The 15,290-nt window shown below is 38.6% G+C and overlaps 1 protein-coding gene across 4 annotated transcripts in view; it reads left to right on the top strand.

The window, feature by feature from the left end:
- The window catches only part of LOC124802542 (collagen alpha-1(IX) chain-like), a 403,811-nt gene that overhangs the window by 367,165 nt on the left and 21,356 nt on the right, over nucleotides 1-15,290 (top strand). The gene's annotated exons all lie outside the window — the stretch shown is intronic.

Raw genomic sequence — 15,290 nt, 5'->3', positions numbered from 1 at the left:
GTGCTTTATTACCACAATCCATCATTTGTAGAGAAAGAAAAAGAACTTGGTGGGATCCACATGGTCAGTTTTCACTCCATTTTTAATAGGGCATAATTCAGGAGATAAATCATTCTCCTTCCACAGTATTCCTCTACAAACTATTGATAAGGAAAAAAATTATTTTTGCATATTTGAACTGCTGAAATGACATGATGTAAATTCCCATAGTCATTGATGGGCCTATCCAAAACATACCTGGAGGACTGTGAAGGAAATCTTATGGACATGCTCCATTATAGTAGTTCATATTGCTCATTAACAAAACCAGTAGTGTGACTCTTCAGGCTTTCCCGGCGGATATGTTGTAAATAGTCTTCACAGGTGTGCCGCCGGATGATATTGTGCAAATCCCACAATATTTCCTCGGAGCAACTGTCCGACACCATCAGGTGGTTGAACCTCGTTGGTGGCTAGGTACGACTGACAAGATCCGCATGTTGACGCTGCTGTATATAGAGCACACATGTGAAGATTGCGCAGGCACGGGAACCACGCATGCGCAAAAATTTGCAGATAGATGCAGACTCAAACGCCCTCTGCCAGGAAATGCAGAGCGGCTGTTCTGCACGTGTGCTGATGCTGTGTTTACTAACATGCTGCCAAAGTTATGATGGGTCTATTATCGAAAGCTCTTTGCTTTCTCTTCATGATGTAACAGCAGCCAATGCAGGGTTCCAGGCTGTATTCAATTGAAATCCCACATCCCTGTTGATAAGGTTATCATCTGTACCGATATGTATTGCTTCCTTAATGATGCAATCCCAGAAAGAGGATGCTGGGGATAAAACTTCCGTCTTTTCATAAATCATGTGATGTCCCGTGTTCAGACAGTGTTCTGCAATTGTCGACTTCTCCGGTTGGCGTAGGCGTGTATGACGCTGATGTTCATCGCAACGTTCTTGTACCCTTGAGACATGTCTGACCTATATATGCCGCCCCACACTGACAAGGAATCTTGTACAAACCATGTTTCCTCAGACCGAGATCATTCTTAACTGAATCTAACAGGTTCCTCAGTTTTGCAGATGGTCAGAAAACACACTTGATGTCATATCTTTCGAGGAATCTACCGATTCTTGATGACATGGCACCAAAGTATGGCAAGAAGGCCAAGGTGGTGGGTGTCTTCGTATCTTCATTCTGCTCCATAGATTGAACTCGCTTGGGCCTGAATGCATTACGTATCTGTCAGACCTGGGACCATTCCTATCCGATTTGTGATTAGTGGAATAGAACAGGCTGTTTTGAAACTTCCTAAGGAAGCTGCCAAAGAGATTAGGCATGATTCATGCTGCAGCCTGACTCGGGCGCAACCTAAGAAGACCAGCTTTAACATAACTGCAGCTGAAAGAACTGCCCTACAAGATCTGAGAAGAGACCAAGACATCATCATCTTACCTGCTGACAAAGGAAACGCTACTGTTCTCCTCTCACGCACAGAATATAACAGCAAGATGCACAAACTGCTCAATGATCCTGCATGCAGTAAATTAAAAAGTGATCCGACGGGTAGGATCCAGAGGAAGACTTTGGAACTCATCAGGAAGAGCTCGATACCAGCGCAAGTCGCTAAGGGTTTATGTCAACAAGCTGCAGTTCCTCCTAGACTCTATGGCCTACCCAAGATCCATAAGAATGGTGTGCCTCTGTGCCCTATTGTGAGCAACTTATTTTGTTGCCAAATATCTGACGTCACTATTGGGACCTCTCATAGGCAAGTGCGACCATCATATTTGCAACTCTGAGGATTTCATAGGTCGCTTGAAAACTCTTAGACTGCAATGATCGGATCTCTTAGTAAGTTTTGATGTTGTGTCTTTATTTACAAAGGTGCCCTTGCAGGACTCTTTAGAGCTCATTAGTAACAAGTTTGAGGAGGACTAGTGGCACTATTTAAACATGTGCTTACTTCAACATACTTCTTATTTCAAGACCAATATTTTGAACAAGTGGACAGTGTCGCCATGGGGAGCCCTCTTTCTCCTGTGGTGGCCAATTATTTTATGGAGGACTTTGAAGATAAAGCACTACAGTCAGCCACTCTCCAACCCTCTTGTTTTCTGCAGTATGTTGATGATACATTGGTGGTGTAGCCACACGGACTGGATACTCTACCTACGTTTCTTCAACATTTAAATTCACTCCATCTGAATATTAACTTCACAATGGAAGTGGGAAAAGATGGCACTTTATCTTTTCTTGATGTTTTGGTTCGAAGGAAAGCAGATGGAACCTTGGGACACAGTGTATACCGCAAGCCAACGCATACAGATGTATATTTCAGGCCACAAGCTGCCATCATCCAGTATGCTAGTTCATAGAGCGTGTGTGGTATCTGACTCTGAAAGCCTGCTGAGTGAAATGCAACATTTGAATACAGTCTTCCGTCAAAATGATTATTCTGAGAGACAGATACGTAATGCATTCAGGCCCAAGCGAGTTCAATCTATGGAGCAGAATGAAGATACAAAGACACCCAACACCTTGGCCTTCTTGCCGTACTTTGGTGCCATGTCATCAAGAATTGGAAGAGTCCTCGATAGATATGACATCAAATGTGTTTTCCGACCATCTGCAAAACTGAGGAACCTGTTAGGTTTGGTTAAGAATGATCTCGGTATGAGGAAAAGTGGTTTGTACAAGATTCCTTATCAGTGTGGGGCGGCATATATAGGTCAGACATGTCGCACAGTACAAGAACGTTGCGATGAACATCAGCATCATACACGCCTACACCGGCCGGAGAAGTCGGCAATTGCAGAACACTGTCTGAACACAGGACATCACGATTTATGAAAAGACGGAAGTTTTATCCCCAGCATCCTCTTTCTGGGATTGTGTCATTAAGGAAGCAATACATATCTGTACAGCTGATAACCTAATCAACAGGGATGCGGGATTTCAATTGAGTACAGCCTGGAACCCTGCATTGGCTGCTGTTAAATCACGACGAGAAAGCAAAGAGCTTTCGATAATAGACCCATCATAACTTTGGCAGCGTGTTAGTAAACACAGCATCAGCACACACGCAGAACAGCTGCTCTGCATTTCCCGGCAGACGGCGTTTGAGTGTGGCACCATCTATCTGCAAATTTTTGCGCACGCGTGGTTCCCGCGTCTGCGCAATCTTCACGCGTGTGCTCTATATACAGCGGCATCGACATGCGTATCTTGTCAGTCATACCTAGCCACCAGCGAGGTTCAACCAACTGATTATGTTGGACAGTTGCTCCGAGGAAATATTGTGGGATTTGCACATCATCCAGCGGCACACCTGTGAAGACTATTTGCAAAACCAGTTGTGATGACACAGTTTTGTATGGGATGAGTATGATTTTAAAAATTAGTTATAGACTGACCAGCCTTTTTAATTTACACATTTGAAGAAAATATTGTAACTGAAATAGTAATAAAAATAGTGAATTAATTCCAGAAGGGACTGTCAAATTTAAAAGTTTCTATATACCCATAGTTTTCTCTTTTTTGCTTCAGTATAATTCTTTTTGTATACATATATCCCAATGAATCACTCATTCAAAGAAAGACAATCAGTGCAGTGGCTGATGGGCCTAGCAGTCTCGACAAAAGTCAGTATTTTACAGTGTATGACTTGGGACCAATATTAACTTGTTTGTCAATTTATATGAGTATAATATGCAACCAGTTGCTATTTCCAGTTTTGATATGATTCATTTTCTGTATCATTAACTGGTATTAAAGGTGCTGCACTCTCCTCATCAGCAGGAAGTGTTACAGAAATATTTTCTAGACCATGTGCAGCTAGACGCTATAGTCTTGGTTACTGAATTGTCTCATGGTATCCATGACAGAGTCATTCTTATAATGTACATTTAGCAGATTATACTCATGGATACACAGTATTTAGTGGCACTTGGTTTCACATTCATTCACAGTAAGTAACCAAAGAGTTTTCTGGTCTGGCACAAGCCTCTTCATCTCTGCATAATTATTCAAACTTAAATTGGTTTGAAACTGCTTTAAAAAAAAAAAAAAAAAGTCTGGACCACCCTCTACACATTACCCAACCCACCACACTTCTTTTCATTATGACACTGACAGTTCTGTTGTCCTTCAGGGTGTGATCTATCAACTGTACCCTTCTTTTAGTAAAGTTTTGCTGTAAATTTCTTTTTCCTCTGTTCAGTTCAGTACCTCCTCAATTGTTGTTTGATCTAACTGTATAACCGAGCGAGGTGGCGCAGTGGTTAGCACACTGGACTCGCATTCGGGAGGACGACGGTTCAATCCCGTCTCCGGCCATCCTGATTTAGGTTTTCCGTGATTTCCCTAAATCGCTTCAGGCAAATGCCGGGATGGTTCCTTTGAAAGGGCACGGCCGATTTCCTTCCCCATCCTTCCCTCACCCGAGCTTGCGCTCCATCTCTAATGACCTTGTTGTCGACGGGACGTTAAACACTAATATCCTCCTCCTCCTCCATCTAACTGTATAATTTTCAGGAGTCTTTGCTCCACATTTCAAAAGCTACTATCTTCTTCTTATCTGAATTGCTTATTATCCATGTTTCACTTCCATGTGAGGCTACACTCCAGAGAGTTACTGTCAGAAAAAGACTTCCTGGCATTTAAATTTATATTAGTTGTTAAAAAATTTCTCTGTTTAAGAAATGCTTTTCTCACTACTGACAGTCTGCATTTTATATCTTCCCTGCCATCATCATTTATTTTGCTGTCCAAATAACAAAACTCTTCTACTACTTTTATTGTTCCATTTTCTAATCTAATGTCCTCAGCATGACCTGATTTACTTCAACTACATTCCATTGCCCTTCCTCCTCTTTTTTCTCTCCTTGGCTTGTTCCTCCTTACCCAGGTCTCCATTCGGGTTCTTCCACATATTCTTGTGTTCCTCCTTATTCTCTACATCTTGTCCACTTTTGTTCACCATTCGAGCATAATCTGTTGTACTGTTCTTCCTCTTACTTTTAATCATCCCATGTAACACCTTTTTTGAACCTTCAGTATCCTCCTCCATCATTCTGGTCCACTGTTCCATCCACTTCCTTCTTTCCTCCACCACCACTCATTTTGCTTCTTTCTTGCTTGCCTGATACTCTTCACTTGTCTCTACTGTTCTCTTCTGGAACCATACCCTAAGGCTCTATTATTCTTCTTTACTATATCCTTTGTTTTATCATTCCACCAGGGTGTTTCTTTCCATCTCTTTTTGTTACTTGTCCTCCCACATATTGCTTCCACTTGCATTTACTAATGTAAGTAGCAAATAGAAAAGACCTTACATGGCAATAAATTGAAGAGGCATTGGGCAAAATGAAGGGAGGGAAGTCACCAGGTCTGGATGAACTAAGTGTAGAGATGGTGAAAGCAGCAGGAGATGTGGGGATACAATGGCTATATCGTGTAACGAAAGTTGTGTGGAGACAGAAGATGATCCCAGAAGAGTGGAAGAAGGGAATAATTGTCCTGATCTTTAAGAAGGGAAATAGAAAAAAGTGCAAGAACTATGGGGGATAACATTGATTAGTCATTGTGCAAAGATTTTTGAGAAAATTTTGGAAGCACGAATTCAGGCAAAATTAGAAGGAAGAATGAGAGAAGAGCAACATGGCTTCAAACAGGAAGGTCCACTGTGGATCTAATTTTTGCTGTAATACAACTGCAGGAACAGCACTATGAATATGGACTAGATCTACTAATGACCTTCCTGGACATTGAAAAAACGTATAATAGTGCACATAGAAGTAGTGTGGAAAGCCCTGAGAACAGAGGAGTATCAAAACAGATTTTTTGGTGGATAAGGGAAATGTACCATGGAAGTGTGAGCTGTGTGAAAGTGGGAGGAGAGAGATCAGCTTGGATTGAACAGAAGAACAGCTTGAGGTAGAGAAGTGCACTTTCACCATTACTCTTCATTGTAGTGATGGATGATCATTTTTTGAAATTTGTGGTAAGTGTCTATGGGACCAAACTGCTGACATCGTCAGTTCCTAGGCTTACACCCTACTTAAACTAACTTACGCTAAGAACAATACACACCCCCATGCCCGAGGGAGGACTTGAACCTCCAACAGGGGGCGTCAGGCGAACCGTGGCAAGACGCCTTGACAGCACAGCAATGGATGATATAATGAGTACAGTAGCACAAGTAATTGGTGAAAGGAATATGAAAGCTATGGTGTTTGCAGATGAACTGATGATTTGGGGGGGGGGGGGGGGGGGGGAGGAGGAAGTACAAGAGCAGTTGGACTTATGGGAATGAACAGTACAAGAATTAGGGATGAAATTTACTATAAGTAAGAGTGAGATGATTATCACAACAAGAAAGTAGGAGAGAGGAACAGTGGGAATAACAGTTGGTGGGGAATGATTGAGGAGAGTGGAGAGTTTAAAGTACCTGGGAAGCCTTATACAGGAAGATGGAAAAAATGACAGAGAAATAAATGAGTGGGGGAGAAAAGCAGAATCATTTCAGAAGAGAGTAAGAAGCCTGATGTGGAGCAAGGATATACCCCAAATCAGTAAAAAGGTTACATACCAGTCATACTATGTCCTGATCCTGACATAAGTATCAGAAACCTGGTTTATGAAAGGAAGAGGGAAAAGCAAAGTACAAGCTAGTGAGATGAAATTCTTGAGAAACAGTATTGGAGTGACAAAGATAGACAGGTTAAGAAATGATAGGATCAGAGAGTTAATGAAGCTGGAACCATTACAGGAGGAGCTAGAGAAATCAAGGCTGAGATGGTATGGACACATTAAGAGAATGGAGGAGAAGAGGATGTTGTTGTTGTTGTGGTCTTCAGTCCTGAGACTGGTTTGATGCAGCTCTCCATGCTACTCTATCCTGTGCAAGCTTTTTCATCTCCCAGTACCAACTGCAACCTACATCCTTCTGAATCTGCTTAGTGTATTCATCTCTTGGTCTCCCTCTACGATTTTTACCCTCCACGCTGCCCTCCAATACTAAATTGGTGATCCCTTGATGCCTCAGAACATGTCCTACCAACCAATCCCTTCTTCTGGTCAAGTTGTGCCACAAACTTCTCTTCTCCCCAATCCTATTCAATACTTCCTCATTAGTTATGTGATCTACCCATCTAATCTTCAGCATTCTTCTGTAGCACCACATTTCGAAAGCTTCTATTCTCTCCTTGTCCAAACTATTTATCATCCATGTTTCATTTCCATACATGGCTACACTCCATACGAATACTTTCAAAAATGACTTCCTGACACTTAAATCAATACTGGATGTTAACAAATTTCTCTTCTTCAGAAACACTTTCCTTGCCATTGCCAGTCTACATTTTATATCCTCTCTACTTCGACCATCATCAGTTATTTTGCTCCCCAAATAGCAAAACTCCTTTACTACTTTAAGTGTCTCATTTCCTAATCTAATTCCTTCAGCATCACCCGACTTAATTAGACTACATTCCATTATCCTTGTTTTGCTTTTGTTGATGTTCATCTTATATCCTCCTTTCAAGACACTGTCCATTCCATTCAACTGCTCTTCAAGTCCTTTGCTGTCTCTGACAGAATTACAATGTCATTGGCGAACCTCAAAGTTTTTATTTCTTCTCCATGAAGTTTAATACCTACTCCGAATTTTTCTTTTGTTTCCTTTACTGCTTGCTCAATAAACAGATTGAACAACATCGGGGAGAGGCTCAACCCTGTCTTACTCCCTTCCCAACCACTGCTTCCCTTTCATGTCCCTCGACTCTTATAACTGCCATCTGGTTTCTGTACAAATTGTAAATAGCCTTTCGCTCCCTGTATTTTACCCCTGCCACCTTTAGAATTTGAAAGAGAGTATTCCAGTCAACATTGTCAAAAGCTTTCTCTAAGTCTACAAATGCTAGAAACGTAGGTTTGCCTTTCCTTAATCTTTCTTCTAAGATAAGTCATAAGGTCAGTATTGCCTCACGTGTTCCAGTGTTTCTACGGAATCCAAACTGATCTTCCCCGAGGTTGGCTTCTACTAGTTTTTCCATTCGTCTGTAAAGAATTCGTGTTAGTATTTTGCAGCTGTGACTTATTAAGCTAATAGTTCGGTAATTTTCACATCTGTCAACACCTGCTTTCTTTGGGATTGGAATTATTATATTCTTCTTGAAGTCTGAGGGTATTTCGCCTGTTTCATACATCTTGCTCACCAGATGGTAGAGTTTTGTCAGGACTGGCTCTCCCACGGCCGTCAGTAGTTCCAATGGAATATTGTCTACTCCGGGGGCCTTGTTTCGACTCAGGTCTTTCAGTGCTCTGTCAAACTCTTCACGCAGTATCATATCTCCCATTTCATCTTCATCTACATCCTCTTACATTTCCATAATATTGTCCTCAAGTACATCGCCCTTGTATAGACCCTCTATATACTCCTTCCACCTTTCTGCTTTCCCTTCTTTGCTTAGAACTGGGTTTCCATCTGAGCTCTTGATATTCATACAAGTCGTTCTCTTATCTCCAAAGTTCTCTTTAATTTTCCTGTAGGCAGTATCTATCTTACCCCTAGTGAGATAGGCTTTTACATCCTTACATTTGTCCTCTAGCCATCCCTGCTTAGCCATTTTGCACTTCCTGTCGATCTCATTTTTGAGACGTTAGTATTCCTTTTTGCCTGTTTCACTTACTGCATTTTTATATTTTCTCCTTTCATCAATTAAATTCAATATTTCTTCTGTTACCCAAGGATTTCTACTAGCCCTCGTCTTTTTACCTACTTGATCCTCTGCTGCCTTCACTACTTCATCCCTCAAAGCTACCCATTCTTCTTCTACCCAGAGAAGAGGATACCCAGGAGAATAGACGAGATGAAACTGGAAGGAAAGAGACCAAGAGGAAGACTGAGAAACAGATGGCTGAAAGGAGTAGAGGAATGCGTCCAGAAGAAAGGAGATGACTGACGCAGGTGAAGACGGAGAGATGGTGGCAAGACAGAAGACGATGCAGAGGCCTGTGTTCCATACGGTCTCAGCCAGACTCTGGAAACTGTCCAAAAGGATGGGATGACTTTCCATTACCCTTGTTTTAATTTTGTTGATAATTATCTTATAATATCTTTTCAAGACACTGCTTTTTCAAGTCCACAGCCATCTCTGACAGAATTACAATGTCATCAACAAACTGCAAAGTTTTTATTTCGTCTCTGTGAACTTTAATTTTTCCTTGGTTTCCTTCACAGCTTGCTCATTGTACAGTTTGAATAACGTCAGTGATAGGCTACAGCCCTATCTCACTTCTCAACTATGGGTTCCCTTTCATGTCCTTCAACTCTTATAACTTCAGTCTGGTTTCTGAAGCAGTAGTAAATAGCCTTCTGGTATCTGTATTTTATCCCTGCTACCTTCAAAATATCAAAGAATGTAGTCCAGTCCACATTGTCATAAGAGTTCTCTAAATCCGCAAGTGCAATAAACATAGGTTTGCCTTTCTTCTACCTCTCTTCTAATGATCTATATAGAGAGGTGATAGAGATGTCAATAACTACTGACCAGATTCACTTCTAAAAATATTTTCCAAGGTTTCTTACAATGTGATGATTTCTAAAATAGTATCACACATAAGCAACAATAATATCTTCAGTAAATAACCATCTGAATTGCAGAAGAGTTGCTCTATTGAGAATGCCATTCACATGCTCACTCACCAACTTTTACAAGCATCAGATAGCAAAATAGCGATGATGGATATTTGCTGTGATCAATCTAAGGCATTTAACTGTGTGAATCACAAAATTCTCCTAGATAAACTTAGGTTTTATGTGATTGATGGTATAGCCAACCAACTGATAACATCACATCAAATAAAAAGAACGCAGAAAGTACTTAGTAATTCAACTAATGTAGTCCAGGGACAATATTCTGACTGAGGAGAAATCATGTTTGTGATCTTCCAAGGTCCAAGAACACATACAACAGCAGAGGAAATGGTAAACAGTGAATTTGTTTTATGTAAATGGTCTCACCCTCAATTTTTAAAAGACACAACATATTCGTATTGGCACATCTAGAAGTACTACACCAATGATTAGTGTAACACATTGCGAGGAAATAATAAATAAGGTGGAAACTTCAACATTCTTAGGTGCCCATATTGATGAGAATTTAAACTGGAAAAAGCACTTTTTGGAACTCCTAAAACAACTTTGTTCAGTCAGAATTGCATTTAGAATCATTGCAAATCAAATAAACCAGTAAGTTGACATGCTTTCCATATTTTCATTCAGTAATGTGATATGGGGTAATGTCTGGGGTAACTCATCTCTAAGTAAAAAAGTCTTCACTGCAGTTGAAAAGGAACAATGATATACATAATTATGGCACCAGAAGAAAAACTAACATTCATTGTGCCACATTAAGGTTGTCTGTATCACAAAAAGAGATGCAACAAAAAATTTTGATCACTTTCCCAGTGATATGAACTTTGAAAATAAACTGAAAAAGTTTGTGCTTGATGACTTCTTTGTAATGTGTGAATGGTGATGGGAAGGAATTACTGACTCAGATCTACACGTCTCTTTTTATTTTATTTTATTAAAAAAAAACACTTGTAAATGATCAGCATTAAGCATATTTAGAAAATAATTTGTGATATGTATATAAAATTACTCATTCCACATCATTACAATTTATTACTCAATTGAGCCAAGAGACATGAAACCAACAGATTAACCTTAGTTGCAGGATGAGTATTGCCTCGTGAATTTCTACATTTCTTTGGAACCCAACTGATCCTCCCCAAGGTTGGCCTCTCTCACTTTTTCCATTCTTCTATAAATAATAGATGTGAGTATTTTGTAACCATGACTTATTAAACTGGTGGTTTATTGGTATTCACACCAGCCAGCACCTGCCTTCTTTGGAACTGGAATTACTGTATTCTTCTTTGAAGTCCTTTCTTATGTACCTTGCACACCAAGTGGAATTATTTTACCATCACTGATTCTCCCAAGTATCTCAATAATTCTGAGGGAATGTTATCTATTTGGTGGGCCCAGTTTTCACTTAGGCCCTTAGTACTCTGTCAAATTCTTCTCATAGTATTGTATCTCTCTTCTTATCTTCACTTCTTGTCCCTCTCTTTCTGTAATATTGTTCTCAAGTTTGTTCCCATTATGTAGACCCTTTGTACATCCCTCCTACCTATCACCTTTCATATGTGTGTGTTTAACATCCAAAATGTACATTATCAGAATGAATTTGTCATGGGTACCACAAGGCAATGCAATCACCACAAACATAGGATCTAGCTGCACAAGGTCCAGATAATGTTCTTGTTCCAGATAATGTTCTTGTAACACCTCAATAAGCTTGCAGTGACTTGAAAATTAGTTAATGGTACAGAAAATAAATAATATCAAAATTAAAAAAAAGCAACTGGTTGCATATTATACCCAATAGATCGCCAGTTTAAATCATAATTGTAGTTCACCATATACAGTAAATATAGTGAATATTAACTTGTTTCTGTCATGCTTAGGTGGCATACAGTGAAGAGTACTCTGGCAAACGACATGCTATACTTGGTTCTTCATGCAGGCGTAGTCAGTTTACATTAGGTGGAGGAAAAGTTGTTGAATACCATTTGATTTCATTTGATTTGTGTTGATTCAGCTAGCCACCACTAACCACTGTGCCAAGTGTCATCAAAAAGTGAATAAATAATACAGATTCTGATATAAAATTATAGTAAGGAACTCAAAGATGAAAGGTGTTAATTAAGTAAGTAAATAGAATGGCTACACCAACCTAAAAAGTCATATGTGCAGTGTGACTGAATACTGAGCTTCCAGAAATAGAAGTTTCTTCTCCCAGGACAAAAGAGAGATAAATGAAAGGACAAGGTTTAAAGAAATGATCATATTGTAAAGAACATTACATCTAATTCACAAGATAACAAAGATAAGTTTGATATGTTGAAGAACTGTTTAGATGATAACACAAAATCATGTGTTACATAGAAGCTAGTATGTAAGTACCATACACAGTAGCACCTTCTTGACCAATTATTGTACAACAATTTTGACACTGTACAACTCAGTCATATTGGCATTCAGTGCACATTTACAAAAATAAAAAAAATGATATAGCCTACTGTGGTCCAGTATTGACCATAGTTTATATTGGCAGTTCACAAATTTTTAAGTTCAGGCAACTATAAATAATGACTTTCCTGAAATGTTAAACACAGTAATAGTTCCTATATTACTGAGTCTTAGTAGTTTGACAACAGAGTACTGGAGACAGAAAGGGGGATGTATGATTAAACTGAATTCCTGATGAAGCCATTCTTCCATTGACCCAAGTCCAATTACCTGAATAAAAATTCATGATATATTGCTTGCATCAGGGGATTCTACATGGCAGTTCTTTCATCATTCCAACTATGATTTCAATTCTCAAAATATCAGTAATAATTGTTTTGGCTTCCTATACTCAAGACACACACCTTCATAAAGTAGTGTTGTATTTGTCTTATGTTCTGTCTGCCATTTTCACTGCAAATGCTATAGATATCTGCTGTGTGTGACAAAGCAATTAATGTGCAAAAGTGAATACAGTAGGGTGTAATTGATAGATTTATGATAGTGCTCATATCAACAAACAGCACATCATAATACACGAAAATAAAAAAAGGTACATAGTACATTAAGACATCAGAATTAATGTTTACATTAAAAAACTTCCTGGAAGATTCATTCTGAATGTTTACATTACTTTGTGACATTCATATTAATAACAGCTTTACACTTTGAAAAATAATACCACATCTTTTGTGACAAAAAAATTATATTTATGCTTGCACTAATGAGGCATCCCACTTATACAATAAAACTACACATGTAGTCTCATTTTTGTTAAAAAAAATTAGAGCACTGAAGAGATTCATGACTGAGTAATTCATTCATTGCTGCACAAGGTGAAGTTTGTCTTATTACTGTGCAATTCCTCTTTTGACTTCATATTGTGGTCATAATATGCTCAACTGGTTTTGGAAAGAGAGCAATTTTTTAATGTAACATACAAGTTGGAAGACACATTGAGATGTAAGAGTTTCTCAAAGAACACCACTCGTAATGCATGTAATTCTCTTTTGAGCAACCTTTTTTTTTTCTTGCCAGTGGCTGATTACTCCAAAATATGATGCCGTAAGGAAACATTGTATGGAAATATCGAAAGTAGGCAGCTCTGATGGCATTCTTATGTGTAGATCATGCAATTATGTTTAAGACAAAAGTTGTGGAAATGCAGTAAGTCTTTTTGCCAGATCTACAAGTCATTTTGCCAGATCTGTAATATAGCATGATCAGTTTAACTTGCTATCAATGTTCACTCCCAAGAACTTGGCAGAGTCCACTTGCTGTATTTGTTGTTCGTTAAATATCATATTTATATCCTACTCTTCTTTCTGTGTCACATGAAATGTACCATAACACTCATAGTTTCTAGATGCTGGCATATTAGGGTGCAGCAATTTCACTGGCTCATTTTGCACCTCAGAGGTCTGTAGTAGCAAAATGGTTTTCATAACTGTTTCCATTATTTGATAATTCTTGGTCATCTTGTAAGTTGATCATGTAGCTTAGAAGTCACAATGCCCTGGGTTTCATTCCCTTGTAGCATTGTAGGGCTTTTTGTTTTTCTAGTGATTTCTTTAATATTCAGTATATTTTGCTTATCTTTTCATCTACAAACACTAAAACATTTGGAGCAGGTACTCGCTGTTTCCAACTTTTATATGACAGCATCTCACAAGAAACAGATGAAATTAACATGATATTTCCGTGGTTGCAATTACTGGTTCGTCTGGCAAACACAATACTTCATTAGTAGCTATGTATTGAATATGTCTTACTTGTATATCTTAGATGTAAAGGACAAGTGCTGGAGCTGAACACATTCTGAACAAGAATCGCTTACATTACTGGTATTTCAAAACTGTAAGGTTGCTAATCAGAGCCAGTGGAAAGTACAAACAAACCTCCAGATAAGTATCAACAGTGGTTTAATCATCCATGATAGGTGTAGAAATACATCATGTCCACCTGCAAGGTAAATAAATAAAACTTGTGTTTCAGTTCTAGTTCCTTTATCTTCAAGTGGATAATGGCAGTCTGAAAGGGCAAGTGTGAGGCATAGCCTATCCCAAGTCCCCATCCATATGGTTTTACTCTCCTTGACTGCTAATAGTCCATTTAGTCTCATTTACCTACTTAGCTTCCAGTCATGTACTAGTGATTTATTTTTTCTGATTACTTAACTGCTAATGCCACTGTATCACAGGTTCCCAAAGCAACAGACAGATGCAACCTCTAATTCTGGAAGCTCGGTATCTAAAGTGTGATTTTATATTTTATTGTTATGACTTCCAGAGCAGTTGTAACTTTGAGTAATTACAATAGCTTTGTAATTACTTATTATAAAATTATTAACAACTTTTCAGTACTTTGTTACAGAAGACTGTAATATTTTGATGTTTTTATCTTTTCTGTGTATAATATGTCATCATTTTTACTGTATATGACAAGCATTAAGTGAGATATGAGGATAGCATTGATAGGGATTATAACAATAATAATATAGCCTACAAAGGTGAAAACTAACATTCACCATATACCACAGAGAGCATGTGTACAAACACAACAACTTATCAAGTGATTCTTTTTTATGGTCTGCAGCAAGATTGTTTGGCCTGCTAGTAAGGTGGGAATAATTTTGTAGTGGTGATTTGTTTTGATAGGCAGTTCTATCTCTTATAAAAATGAATAATGTTGTATAATGGTTATCATCTAATTTAAGAAGGGAATTTCACAGGAGGTGAATCACTTCAAAAGTGGCTATCAATACACATATTCACAAACAGGCAACAGTTCTTGTATGATAAATGTGATTAACCTGTCATGTATCAGAATGTATCTAACATTTACTTGAGCACTTTCATGGTTTCACAGTGCATACATTGGATTAGATATGGTCATAAAAATATAATCTCCACTTGTTACTACATTTTTTGTAATACACAGAAAAATAAACAAAATTTATCCTATATATTCCATGTTAACTTTCAGTCAGCTCAATAACTTTCAGTCAGCTCAATAATTTTTTAGGTAGTGGGGAGCGGGCGTGGTAATTACGATAAATAATCACTTGATTCCCATTACTTACTACGAATACTTTAATTCTTGCAACGTGTACAGAACACATGCAGCATAGAGTGAGTACTACAGAGAACAGATCTGGCAA

This window comes from Schistocerca piceifrons, chromosome 6 (assembly GCF_021461385.2).
Source record: "Schistocerca piceifrons isolate TAMUIC-IGC-003096 chromosome 6, iqSchPice1.1, whole genome shotgun sequence".
In the NCBI taxonomy this organism is placed as follows: domain Eukaryota; kingdom Metazoa; phylum Arthropoda; class Insecta; order Orthoptera; family Acrididae; genus Schistocerca; species Schistocerca piceifrons.
The sequence above is the reverse complement of the archived record's forward strand: the minus strand, read 5'-3'. Positions and strand labels throughout refer to the sequence as shown.